Consider the following 13,871-nt stretch of genomic DNA (forward strand, 5'->3'; position numbering starts at 1 on the left):
TTCAATTTGCAAGAGATGCTTGTGATGCAGGGATCCTTTCAAAAACAGGCAGAGTTTTGGCGATTGATTCCTAAATCTGCAGTTTTAGAGTCCTCAGTTTCAAGAGGAGAAGAAGAATTTAAGTATCTCCATGCAGAGTAGGAGTGATGTGAAATACTTGCAACAGCAAAATATTCTTGGGTGTAAAAATAAAAAAAGATGATAATGGAAAACTGCAGTTTTTGGTTGGAGTGAGAAGCTTCTTCAATCAGAGATTAAACCAAGAATCTTCCTTTTTTCCCGATTTAAAAAATGTTTCGTTTGCCGTCCTGCTTTAGTTTCCTCTCCTCTCCCCAAGAGATGAATGACTGAGAGCTGGATGCACTTTCTCTCTCTCTCTCTCTCTCTCTCTCTCTCTCTCTCTCTCTCTGTGTCTATCTCAAACACACTCACACACACACTCCAGTCACCCCTCCTCTCTCTCTCTCTCTCTCTCTCTCTTTCCCCTCCCTCTCCCATCACTGAATTCAATTCAATCCAGTTCTGCTTTATGAACATGACAGGGCAGAAGCACTGAAACAAAAGTTGACATTGTATAAACGGATGACTGAAACATGATGCTGTCATTTTTTCATCTTATTTTAAGCTGTGTAATGGAATCCAGGAAGGATGTACTTATTTATGGTTAGTGTTGGGTAACGTTACTTTTAAAAGTAAGTTGTTAGATTACAAGATTACTGCCATTAAAAAGTCCCTACTGACCGAGGAAAGTAGCTCGTAACAAGTACTTTTGCGTTACAAAAGATGAAAACCCCTTAGCCATTCCTTGGGCATGTTGGTTATATTGTCCAGAGGGCGTGCAGCCTACTTCACGCCTACCTTTGAATGCTAGTGTTGTGGAGCTGTGCTTAGCTTGCAGGTGCTTCTTCAAATTTGAAAAGCTTTTTTCTCTGAGCTACACATGCACACTGACGCAACCAAAGGATTAGATACCTTCCACTAGTACGCAGCTACTTGCAAAGAAGTAGGAATAGATGTATAAACAAAAGCAATGGTGCAAATGTTTAAGGCATTTTCTTTTTTTCGTGGCACCAAAAGAAACAGGGAAATGTATTTGAAAAGTAATGGACTGCTTATTGAAAACATAACTAATTACTTGAATTGCAAAACTAGCGTGTTACGTTACTCGTTACAACAAAAAAGGAATTGAGTATTCTTACGCATTAGTTTGTAACGCCAAAAGAGAAAAGCCAGAGCGATTCATTCATTTGTTCTATAAGGACAAGTGACATCACTGACAATATGCTGCATGACTGTAATATGAACCTCTTCCTTTGTCTGTGTGTGTGTGTGTGTGTGTGTGTGTGTGTGTGTGTGTGTGAGTGGATGCTCATGCATGTGCGTGTATGTGCTTTTGTCTCTTTTGGTCTGTGCCCTTACTCAGCAACTTGCAACCATCCGGACTAAAGCAAGACACACCAGTGTAGGCATACAAATGTGCATGCACGCACACACACACACACACACATACACACACACACATTAAAGTAACCGGACACTGGTCCCTAATGGGGGTGGGGGGAGCTCTGTTTCCTGTTGAGGAAAATATCTGAGATGAAACAAACTGCTGATAGAAACACACTGAGGGGGAAATACAGACAAAGAAAATGTGATTATCTAAAAGAAATCAGTTTTTTTTCTTGCAAAGTCTACTGTGTGTTTTTGAAAAGAAATTTTACTAAATAAACATCCACATGGTAATTCAGAAATAGGATACAAAAGGTAGATGTCACAAGTTATAAACCAGCATTCATCTGAATTCATCATTCATTTTTTACTTTATTTGTCTATTTGATCAGATAAAAAACGAAAATGATGACATGTTGGCAAGGCCCCATTTCAAATGCTCTTCCAAATGCAGCCATCTTTTGTCTTTCTTAGGAAGACACAACCGGTGTGCCCTTTACCCCCCTCAGTTTCCACAATCTATTCTGTGTGGGTCGGTATGTTTTTAGTTGGAGCATTCAGGAATCCTTGTAAATTTGTAAAGTCAAGAACATGAACAAATAACAACAACAAAATACACTGCAATGAAAGCCAGGCAGAAACCTCACTATTTTGTTTTACATTAACATTAAGTTGGTATACTCTAAATGAGGTACACTGTACTTAATCCTGGCATTTGTTCACAACTTTTTTCATATGTGTATAAAGTACAGTATAGACTGTTGATAATGATGCCTTAGCAACCACGCAAAACACCTTAGTTACCATCTACTGTAGTCATGCCCTACCAAACACCTAGCAACTTCCTAGCAAATGCTCAGGCAGATTTTTCTAGCTGGCTTTGGCTCTATGAATGCCAGTGTATGTTCGTCCACTACTTTATTCTATGACTTTTCCACACTTTGTTTCCCAATATCTCAACAACTTGATGGAATGCCTTTACACTTTGTACGGACATTCATGAGGATATCTGTTCAGAATAATAGCAGTGTGTTTAAAAAAAAGTGAATAATGCTTAAAATCCTTAGAATAGCTTTTAATTCCATAATATCAATGCATTGGGAACACTGCACATTCAATTCCAAATGAAAACATGACCAAAATTGATCACGTTTGTGTTATACCTTTACAGAAAGCGAAGAAAAAGGAATATTAGGCTGTTCAAAAAAATAGCAGTATTTGCATTTTTCTTCACAAACTCAAACATTTACTGTATGAACTGAAAAATGTCTCAAGGGTTTGCTTTACTTTGAATCACTGCACTAATATTTAGTTGCATAACCATTATTTCTGAGAACTGCTTCACATCTGTGTTGCATGGAGTCGATCAACTTCTGGCACCTGTGAACAGGTATTCCAGCCCAGGACGATTGAACTACATCGTCTGAGGTCTGGGGATTGGTCTGGCCACTCCATAATATTAATCTTGTTCATCTGGAACCAAGACTTTGCTCGCTTACTGGTGTGTTTTGGGTCATTGTCTTGTTGAAAGACCCATTTCAAAGGCATTTCCTCTTCAGCATAAGGCAACATGACCTCTTCAAGTATTTTGATGTATTGAAACTGATCCATGATCCCTGGTATGTGATAAATAGGCCCAACACCACAGTATGAGAAACATCCCCATAACATGATTTTTGCACCACCATGCTTTACTGTCTTCACAGTGTACTGTGGCTTGAATTCAGTGCATGGGGGTCGTCGGACAAACTGTCTGCGGCCCCTAGACCCAAAATGAACAATTTAGCTCTCATCAGTCCACAGAATGTTGCCCCATTTCTCCTTTGGCCAGTCAATGTGTCCTTTGGCAAATTTCAACCTATTCAGTACATGTCTTTTTTTCAGCAATGGGACTTTGTGGGGGCTTCTAGCTGATAGCTTTGCTTCACATAGCCTTCTTCTGATCATAACAGTACTCACAGGTAACTTTAAGTCTTCTTTGATTTTCCTGGAGCTGATCATTGGTTGAGCCTTTGCCATTTTGGCTATTCTTTGATCCATTCGAATGGTAGTTGACCGTTTTTTCCCACGTCGTTCAGGCTTTGGATGCCATTTCAAGGCATTTGAAATCATTTTGGCTGAGCAGCCTATAATTTTCTGCACTTCTTTATATGTTTTCCCCTCTCCAATCAACTTTTTAATCAAAGTCCGCTGTTCTTCAGAGCAATGTCTGGAATGACCCATTTTGCTGAGTATTTCAGTGTGAAATGCACTATAACCAGCATGCACAACCTTTGCTTCCTTCCTTCCTTAAATATGGGCCATAATTGACACCTGTTTCTTCACAGAATCAATCACCTCACTAATTGAACACAACACTGCTATTATTTGAACATGCCCCTTTCAATTACAGATTCAATTACACAGAATGAGCAGCATGCATGTCATGACTGTTGGTTTACTGTGACTCTACAACACTTACTAGTAAATTATTTGCCATGTAGAAATATCACTTCTACCAAAAAAATGTATTTATGAGGTTAGTGATGTTGGACTGCTATTATTTTGAACACAACTGTACAAAAATTATATCCTGGTAGTATTAATCTGTTGCTGGATCCGTTTGTATCGTTTGTTCCAATTAAAAAGTGTTTTAGTAATCGAAAATGTGTTACCTTCTCTGGATAATTTAACTCACCAAGCAGTTTCCATGTGTGGAAAAACTAAAGCTAAACCAGGACCCAGTGAGAGAGTGTGTGTATGTTGTTGAATGCAACACAAACACACACACAGACCCAGAGTTTGTACATTAACCTTTTTGTGGAAGGAATTTCCTGAAATATTGCTTCTCTAACATGCAACTTGCATGCCAATTAGGCAAAAACAACTAAATGGCCAGGGAGAGAGATTGGCATATGTTCTGGGTCAGGCAGGGATCAATGTCAAATGGCCTGGTTAACAGCATACAGCTGACAAAGTCATTCATTTCTGCCGGCGCTCAACTCTGAACGCACTCTTCGTGTGTGTGTGTGTGTGTGTGTGTGTGTGTGTGTGTGTGTGTGTGTGAGAGAGATCTGCTTGTGTGTCATTGTGCTGCAGTATCAAATGCCTGCTGGATGGGGAGGAGGCACTCCCACCCAAGAAGCACATGAGTGTCAACTTGCACAACACATTACAGCATATCTCTCACGTTAGCAACACTGTGCACACATACACACACACACACTTGCTTTTCACTGGATGCTTTTCTGAAGTGCCTGGCTAAACAATAGTCAGGCATGACGTTTCTTTTCACTTCCTTTGTCTTAAAACTGCTGCAGGTTAGATGAGTCGATGTGACACGACTGACAGCTGAGTCCTTGAAACTCGTGATGTTACAGCAGTTGTTAGCGTTGTGTTACAGATTTATAACTACACAAGTTGTTATACAAAAGCATGAAGAACACCACTTGCATTGCCCTTTGCTGTGTCACATGCATCAGGCTGTGCTCATTCATTTTGTACTTATACCTACAGAAAGGCAGGCTACGTAGTATATATAGCGACAAAGTCCACATAGGCAGGAGGTCGGGTGGATGTTCATGTGCCTTTTGGTGCCAACCAGTAGCCAACGTTGACTAATTTTAATTTACTTTTGTTCAGTAACATACGTACTTAACTAACGGCATGTACGAAAGTTACGTAAGAAACATACTTATTTTAATGCAAACCACAACCTTTTCCTAAACCTAACTGATCACTCGTGCTGGACATTTGTAGGATAATACACGAAGAAATTGTGCATAACTTTTCGTGAGAAGTCATACAAACCGATATTTTGCATGCATGTCACTGGCCAAACTGGTATCCGGTAAATGTGGCTGATTTATGGATTTAAAAGATTATTTCACTGTTTTTATGGTTGGGTTCACTTGCCTCTCACAAAGTTCCCACCCTGGTCACCCCCACACCTTCTAATTGCTGCTGATATTTGGGTGTAGAGAAGAGTAGAGCCACTGATCCATTAACTGACCAGGCCCAGCTTGATTGGCTCCGGACAAACCCCTGAAATAGCAGGATTGGCTGTCGGCCAAGCGCCCATTTCCTGTGTGTCTGAGAGGAGCTCTCCAGCCACCGGGGCTCAAATGCATTTCCTGACTGTGTATAAAACTTTTATTAATGACCAGGAGTGCATCAGCAGCTATACCCGCTCGCCCACACACAGAGAGAGAGAGAGAGAGAGAGAGAGAGAGGCATGATGGGAGTGAAAATTAGTTGCAAAGAGACACAATGTGAGACAAGCAGGGGATGAGAGAGGAAGATGGTGTGTGTGTGTGTGTGTGTGTGGGGGTGGAGTGTGTGAGAGACACTGATGGATGGATCAGGAGATGGGGAGATAGAATTAAGTGAAACAAACCAGAGCCGAGACATTAAAAGAGAAAGAGAGATATAGGGAGGAGGTTTTCCATAGGCTCGCAACCCACAGTATCTCTTACAATCTAACTTCATTACACACCTATACACTGCAGGTCACTCAGTGCACCTTTCCTTTCCCAAAGACATAATGTTGATTTAAATATGTAGGAAGGGTTTTCCTGAAAAATCAGATGACCAAATGCCTGGGGTCTCATTTATAAAACTGTGCGTAGGATCCTTACTAAAAGTGTATGCACGCCCAAAAGCACAAAATGGCGTACGCCAAAAAAAAGTCTGATTTATAAAACCATGTGTACACACACCTGTAAGCAATGTTCCCTTGTGTGCATACGTGAATCAGCCTCTTGTCCCGCCCTGTACACGCCCATTTTTATCCATAAATCATAAATAAGTCAATGCAAAGCACATCATGAATGCTGATCAGTATGTCAATGACCCTGGCAGTTGTTCTTTCGTCGCCAAATGTGTGAGGCATCAATACTTAGTAAAGTATTACAAGTAATCGTTATTCCCACATTTACTTTCTGCAGCCTGACTCCAGTCCACCACCTCACCACCTGCGTCGCCAATTCCTATTTTGTCTCCAAAATGTGCGTACGCATGGGTCAGATTTTACCTGGAGGACCGCACATTCTCCCATCAAGTTTTTTTTTTATAAATCACAACCTTTGCGTGGGAAGTGGCGTACGCACATATTCAGCCCCATTTATGAATGAGAACCCTGGAGTCAAACAACTGGACATAAGAGTCTGCAGAGTTCATTACAGTTTGCAATATGAAAGTGTTCAGATAAATGTGAAAAATACTGACCACTTTACCTTTGAGTCTCTTGCCAGTTCCTCTTGCCAGAGGATTTTGGCGTCGGCCTCAGTTCGTCACACTTCAGTGCAACTTCAGTACAGTGTAAAAATGAAAAGAAAATGCATAAGGATATGCAGGTGTCAAAGACAAAATCCTCCTGCTGGGGACCGAAGTAACAGTTTGACCACTGGTAACTTTGGCAAATTATTTTCACTATAAAAATAAGGGAACATTTCTGTATTCCACTGAACATACACTTTTCCAAAAGGCAACAGCTCACAATAGGCTAAAAAACTAAAAAAGCATTTTTTATGCGCTCAACATGTGACTGACTCACACGCCAATCAGCTTGTTGTGCTACAGTACATGTAAACGGCACATATTGCTAACAGTGTACGGCTAAAAATGTCCAAGTGGGACTCGGCTTGTGAACTTTGGTTCCACATTACGTGACGGTTCAGCACGGATACACAAACTGTTACAGCCCTAGTAGGAATTAACCAAATTATTGGCTGCCTGCCCATGAACCTGAATGGGCAGTTCGACCTCTCTCTTTGGGAAGGCAACTAACAAGGAATACAGTGTTTGCTGTCACTCAGAGTGGGAGAAAAGCCAGACTTAATATTCACTGTGAGAGGGATTATCTGTGGAGAACCAGACTGTACCTGAGGTTAAGTTTGAGCAGGAGAAGCTGAGAGCTGTGAGAGAGAAACAACACTATGTGGCCTTTCATCACACTATAAAATGTGAATGGGGAGCTTCAAATGTGTATTGAGGAGCATAATCACATCAAATGGATGAAAGATGAGAGCTGTCAAAGCTTTCCTGGCAGGATGGGGAGACAGAGGAAGAGAGATGGGGGAAGAGGCAGAGAGAGTGATGACTGCCATGACTGGTGGAAAACTGAAAATATCCAGACTGATTAGATGCAACCTGGACAGTCATCCGGATCTGGTAACCCAAGAGGGTTAAGCTCTTTTATATGTAGCAACAGATCCCGGCGGTATTATTGCTGTGGTTGAAAAAATGGAAAAAAACAGCTATTAAAATAGCATGTTTGGAGCTGTTTTGAGGTTACAAATTTAATTAATGTAATTGTCTCCAAATTAGGATTTTGTCTTCTGGTTTCAGTAGTTGGTAATAGTAATGCTAGTTTTAAGATACGTCAACAGTTTTAAAGTGACATCTTATCACTCACATCAAAATACAGATGGACCATTTATCTTCTACAAATTAGTTTATACTCATACTCTGAGCCAGAAATTTTCACTTTGGTAGCACTTACATACACCAAACTTCCAGTTTCATTATTGTATATTCGAGGTTTGTGCAGAGGGGTTTGATCATTTATCATTCATAGTCGGATTTATAGAACATGTTATTACTAAAAACAGGGCGGAAATTGTTTTTTTTATGGCTGTTGACAGTATTTTCTGATTTATGGAGCGATAAAAAAGAGAGATCCAAAATTCCCTCCGTAAAAGCATCAACACATTGACTCTAATATGTCAACAAAATTAAACAAGAATTTCAAACTTGGCTTTATCCAATGTTCAGAGTTCTGTTCAGGAAATGTATGCAGATTAGCACATATTTAATTAGACAATGCCTCATTTGCATATTTAAACATAACATTTCAGAAAACTTGTCATATAAAATATGATGTGATGTCGTAATGTAAGTAATCAACTGAGGAAGTTTCATGGGGATAGTTAGAATTTTTACCCTATTCACCAGTAGTGTCTTGCCTTAAATGAAGTTTGTTCCTGCAACATCAGTGGTCAAGTGAGAGCTTCTAGAAACAGTGACTGCTGCCTTATTTTAACCATGAGATTATTAGACTGAAAAAGATGACATTATATTATTTGGCTGACGCTTTTATCCAAATCTGCTTACAATAAGTCCATTCCACCTAAAGGTGTAAAAGAGAAGAGAAATATGAGAGAAAAAATTGAAACACAAATAAATGTTAGAAAATATAATGTGATTAACTCAATACTTTGTGCTTTATTCTGTACTGCCGCTAGATTTGCATCGGTGTGAGCTGAAGGCTTTTCAGCTCCACACATGCCTGGCTATGCCCCAGTGAAGGGTGGGGGGGGTGATGATTTCTACACACACACACACACACACACACACACACACACACACACACACACACACTTCTCGACCCCACAGTCAGGCAGGGGGCTTCGGTGGGTCACTGACCCCAGGCATGGGGCCTGGTTTCTGGGATAGAGGGGTCGATAGGCCTGGCTGTGTGGGGCAGAGGGGGTCAATAAGGGTGAAAGACAGAGAAAATGTGATTTTCATTTGCCTTATTGTTGTATGTGACCTATTCCACATTGAAGATGTCCTACGTTTTCATAGATAAAATCTTTGCATACTTTGTTTGTAGTCTTTTTATTGTAATAATGTCCATTTCATCATTAATTTTTATGATGATAGCTAATAGCTATAGGGATGAACAGTTCATCGAAAAAATTTCAAAATCGGAATATGGACTAGTCTAGTGCAATATCAAAATCGCCCATTCCCTCCAATTTTGTGAATCATATCGCAATGGCAATATCAATCACAATAATAACAAATATATATCTTTTTCCAAATTGTTCAGCCATAATGGCTACCATCCATTAATGCAATTTAAGCATAACTGAAACAAGTCTAAATTTTACTAACAGTTTACTGTTCAGCATTGGGAAACACTTATTTAGACTTACAGAGACAACTCTGTGTCAGTTTCAACTTTGAATATGAGGATGTATCACTGTGTAATGGAACTTCTTGCTGCATTACTGTCAAAGCAGTTCCCTTTCTGGGTCTCCTCCCGTCATTTGTCATAAAAAGCTGATTATGAATCTGGTTACATGTAAAAAAAGTACCAAGGTAACATAAATGTTTGCATACTTGCATCTATCTATATGTGGACATAAAATCTGCAAACTCTTTTTGCATTTTATTTCATGTCATGCTTTGAGGCCTAATGCAAATAAAGAAATACACATATTCATTTTAACAGTGAGTTTGTATTTTGTAATATTTTGTCAATAGGGGTAAGCTGATAAAGCATATTTCCAGTTTCTGTATCCCATTCACCTTTCAAAAAGTCTGATTAAATATTTATCTTCTCTCAAAATTAGTAGCTATGAAGTCTTAACAGCCTCCCAAAATGTCTATTTCAAATCATTAACCAGCCTCTCTCTGTGTTGCCATCTTTTGTTGATGAATTCCGCCTTTTTTGCCAATATTAATATCATACTTCCATTCATGCTAATAAAGCATATTGATCTGATTAGAGAGAGAGAGAGGGAGAGGGTGAGAGGAAGAGAGAGAGAGGCAGACCTTAGTGCGTAATGGGGAAGCATTGATTATGGCTGTTAACTCTGGCTCTTTGATGTGGATAATGCAGTCTCTCTCTTCCTGCCTCTGCACTGCCTTTACACTCTAAAACCCCCGGGCCTCAGAGGATATTGGGTTTAGAGAGAAAGAGAGAGGGAAAGAGAGGGGGGAGAGAGAGAGAGAGAGAGAGAGAGTATACGTCAGACTTGGTACATAAGCTTGAATGGGACAGAAAGAAGTTGTAGAGATGTAGAGAGCCTGTGGTTGTGTGTAAGAGATTATGTTAACCTTTTTGTTATATGTGAAAAAGACATAAATGTGCGTTATTTCCATGACATAGTAACGTCCGTGACTCATTTTAATCCAATCCATGATCTTTCCCATTCCCAAACAATCATTTATTTTGCCTAAACTTAACTAAGTATTTTGGTTGCCTAAACTTGTAGTTCAGTTTCACAACGTACCGTAACTACGTGTTTAAAACTGCGATGTTATGTTAAAAAGAACGGTCACGTGATTAAAACTGTCACGCAATAATGTATTACGGTGTTTAAAATGGCCACCGTGCAGCCATATTACGGTCATATATATATATATTTATAGCCCCTGCAATTCCTGCTTGTAGCAATGCATCTTTGATGTTTATCTCATCCTTGATGTTTGGATGTTTTTAAACCTACCAACTTTATATAGAAGATAAAAGGTTGTGCAAACTATGTGAATTAGGAGAACTTGAGAATGCTGGGCATACTCTTTGTGTGCATGACACAATAATAAAATTAAAATAGTTATTATAGAGCCACAAAGTCTGCAGAGAGAGAAGGTCAGGATGGATGAATGGGTCAACAAAATGTTAGATTTTGACACAGGAGATTTCTGGTTGCTTCCTGATTTCAAATGACAGTTGTTTTATTTATCACCACCTGCAATAAGTGTTTGCTTGCTCTTACCTTTTTGCTCCCTCCATCTGCTATAGCAAATTTGTCATACAGTATATTATTAATATTACAATATTTTTTTAACAATGCATCAATGTCATGTCGCTAATAGTGACAAATCCACAGATAATATCACCAGACTGCAGCTCCCCTGAGCTCTTTGCTTATTCTCTCTCTATATGTCACACAAATTTATGGCAAGGTCGACCACTAATGCTTCATCAGATCAGGTCTGACACAGTTAATCAACAAAAAAAGCACAATAGGGAGAGCCACAATCAGATTACCAGCAGGTAACACACATATTGTCTGTGTAGATTGTAACAATGCAGTGAGTTTACAGTGCTAAGCAGTTTTAGCAACACTGGAAGAAACATTTCTGCTTCCCAGCCTGTTCTTCTAGAGGAGCACTATCACACCACTCTGCTTTTACCATCCAAAAATTCACATTAAAGAAAATGGAGAACATATCATGATTTGTGTGTACATGATACATGTTTTTTTTTATGTTTGTTTTAGTTTTTTTCAGTGTTACTCCTTATATTTAATTCATGAGGCCTACATAGAATGAGCTGCATAATCAATTCAGTCAAGAAATGTGTCAGTGAGGAGAGAGGAAGCATGGTGAATGATTTCAGCCATATCATGAATTTAGACCGAATGGCAGTTATAGAAGGGCACTCAGAGAGCGCAGACCTCCGCCAAGGCCATGGCGTCTTGCCATGCTAACGAAAGTGAAAAAAGATTTGTTTATCCGCCCATGGTTTGGCTCCGCTCCAAACTTGAATGGGTTCTTCTTTAGCCCATGCTACCCCTTTCCACCAAGTTTCATTAAAAATGAGCCAGTAGTTTTTTATGTAATTCTGCTGACAGACAAACCAACAAACCAAACCAAAAACATGACCTCCTTGCCAGAGGTAATAATAGACATTATCAGTCCATGCTATAGCTAAAGACTCAAGATGAAACAAAAATATGCATACATTTTGTGGAGTGCAAAATGGCAAACTGTAAATATACCTTACTGTAATGATACTTTTACCAACCGTAATTTGAATGAATAAAATGAGTTTCATTGCCTTACGGACTGATACTATATTTTTCCCTTTCAAATAGACTTTTGTACAGACCTCAAAGTCCTCAAAGGGGGGCTCCACACATTTCTCAAAACATTAATCTCCCATTTCCAGAATCTCAAATCAGATTATTCAATTTGCTCAGTAGCCGTAATCAATTATAGCACTTAATTATTGATAGTCTCTCTTAAAGGTCCCATGGCATGAACATTTCACTTTTTTAACATTAATGTGAGTTCACCTAGCCTGCCTATGGTCCCCCAGCGGCTAGAAATGGCGATAGGTGTAAACCGAGCCCTGGGTATCCTGCTCTGCCTTTGAGAAAATGAAATGATGATGGACCACTAAGGCCTATATAAAAGAGACTTCAGATACAGTATTAGGGGACCACTGAGGCATATATAAAAGATACTTCAGATACAGTATTAGGAGACCACTGAGGCCTATATAAAAGAGACTTCAGATACAGTATTAGGGGACCACTAAGGCCTATATTAAAGCATCCAAAAAGCAGCATGTCATAAGACCTTTAATGTTGTAATCTGTTACTTCCCGGGCCTGGTTCTATGTCAGGACAGTCATGGCCGCTTGCAGCATTGCTCTGTGATGGTTTGAGCTTTCTGTGGCCATGTGGGCTTTGAGAACAGTGACTGAAGTCAAAATGGTTGACAAGCAGCCAACTGAGCCAAGCCCTACAGAGCTGTAATGACCTCATTCTCTGCCTCTCTGCTCCATCAGCTCCACTCATTGACCCCGAGCGAGGAGCGAGCTGCTGAGGGCGGCTGGCTCCCTCTGCTGGACACACTTAGAGTTGCAACATCACCCAAGGTCCCTGAAGAAATACAGTAGGCTATGTGATGCAGTGGTGATGTACAAGTATCCTCGCTTTTCACCAAATGCTTGCTAGGATAGACTCCTGCAGCCAAGGACATTTAAAGGAAAAATATGTAGGAAAAAAATTTTTTTTGGAAGAAATACATGCTACTTCTGAAAGCACAAATGTAATCCTAAAAGTAGATATATGATACTTTTCCCTTATTTTCTGTAAATATATAAAGGTACAAATGGCCAAAGCTTCAAATAATGAGGTTCATGTATGTAAAAGCAATCCCTGTGAGCAAAAACCTCACTCTGCTACCAAAAGTTTTTTTTCTACTCTCGCCTCGAACTGACGTCAACTCGTGCCGGATTTCTTTATATGGTCATTTGCTCCAGGCACATTACTGCAGTGTTTACATTAGATACACTGCTACATGTAGCTACATGCTAACTTCAGGGAAACCTGTAATCCTGGTTGCAGATATTAATTTTTCCCTAATTTCGGATTTTGATACATTGTTATATTACAAATATGGAGTAGAATGTTAAAAACAAAACGGAGGCAAGAAAGGAAGGAAAATGGGATGAAAGAAAAAAATAAGGGAAGGAAAAAGGAAGGAACGGAAGAAGAGAAAAAAAATGAGAGAAACAAAGACAGAAAGCTAATATTTAGGCATTCTTAGTCCATTCTTGACCTTTTGGAACAGTACATGAAACAAAATGAGCTCAACGTCCATTTATTTGCTTTTCTGGGCTCTCGCCTATATTTCACAGTCTTCATTCAGTAAATGGAGCTGGTTTAGGTGAAATGTGCTTTAAATCTCTGAAAAATAGGTGGACCTTTTCAGATTATGTATTAATTCAACATAAAAAAGGATATAGAGACAGAAACACATATGGAGATAAAGAGAAAAGTAAAGAAAAGGATACGTTAGTTCTTATCATTTCGGTGAAATTACCCTTTAACATGACCATATTGATTGTGTGATTGTGTTGACCGTGCGTGATTGTGTTGACCGTGCAGTAAACAGTTCAGTAAAACAGAAAACAAGTG

Source organism: Sander vitreus, chromosome 13 (assembly GCF_031162955.1).
Source record: "Sander vitreus isolate 19-12246 chromosome 13, sanVit1, whole genome shotgun sequence".
Taxonomy (NCBI): domain Eukaryota; kingdom Metazoa; phylum Chordata; class Actinopteri; order Perciformes; family Percidae; genus Sander; species Sander vitreus.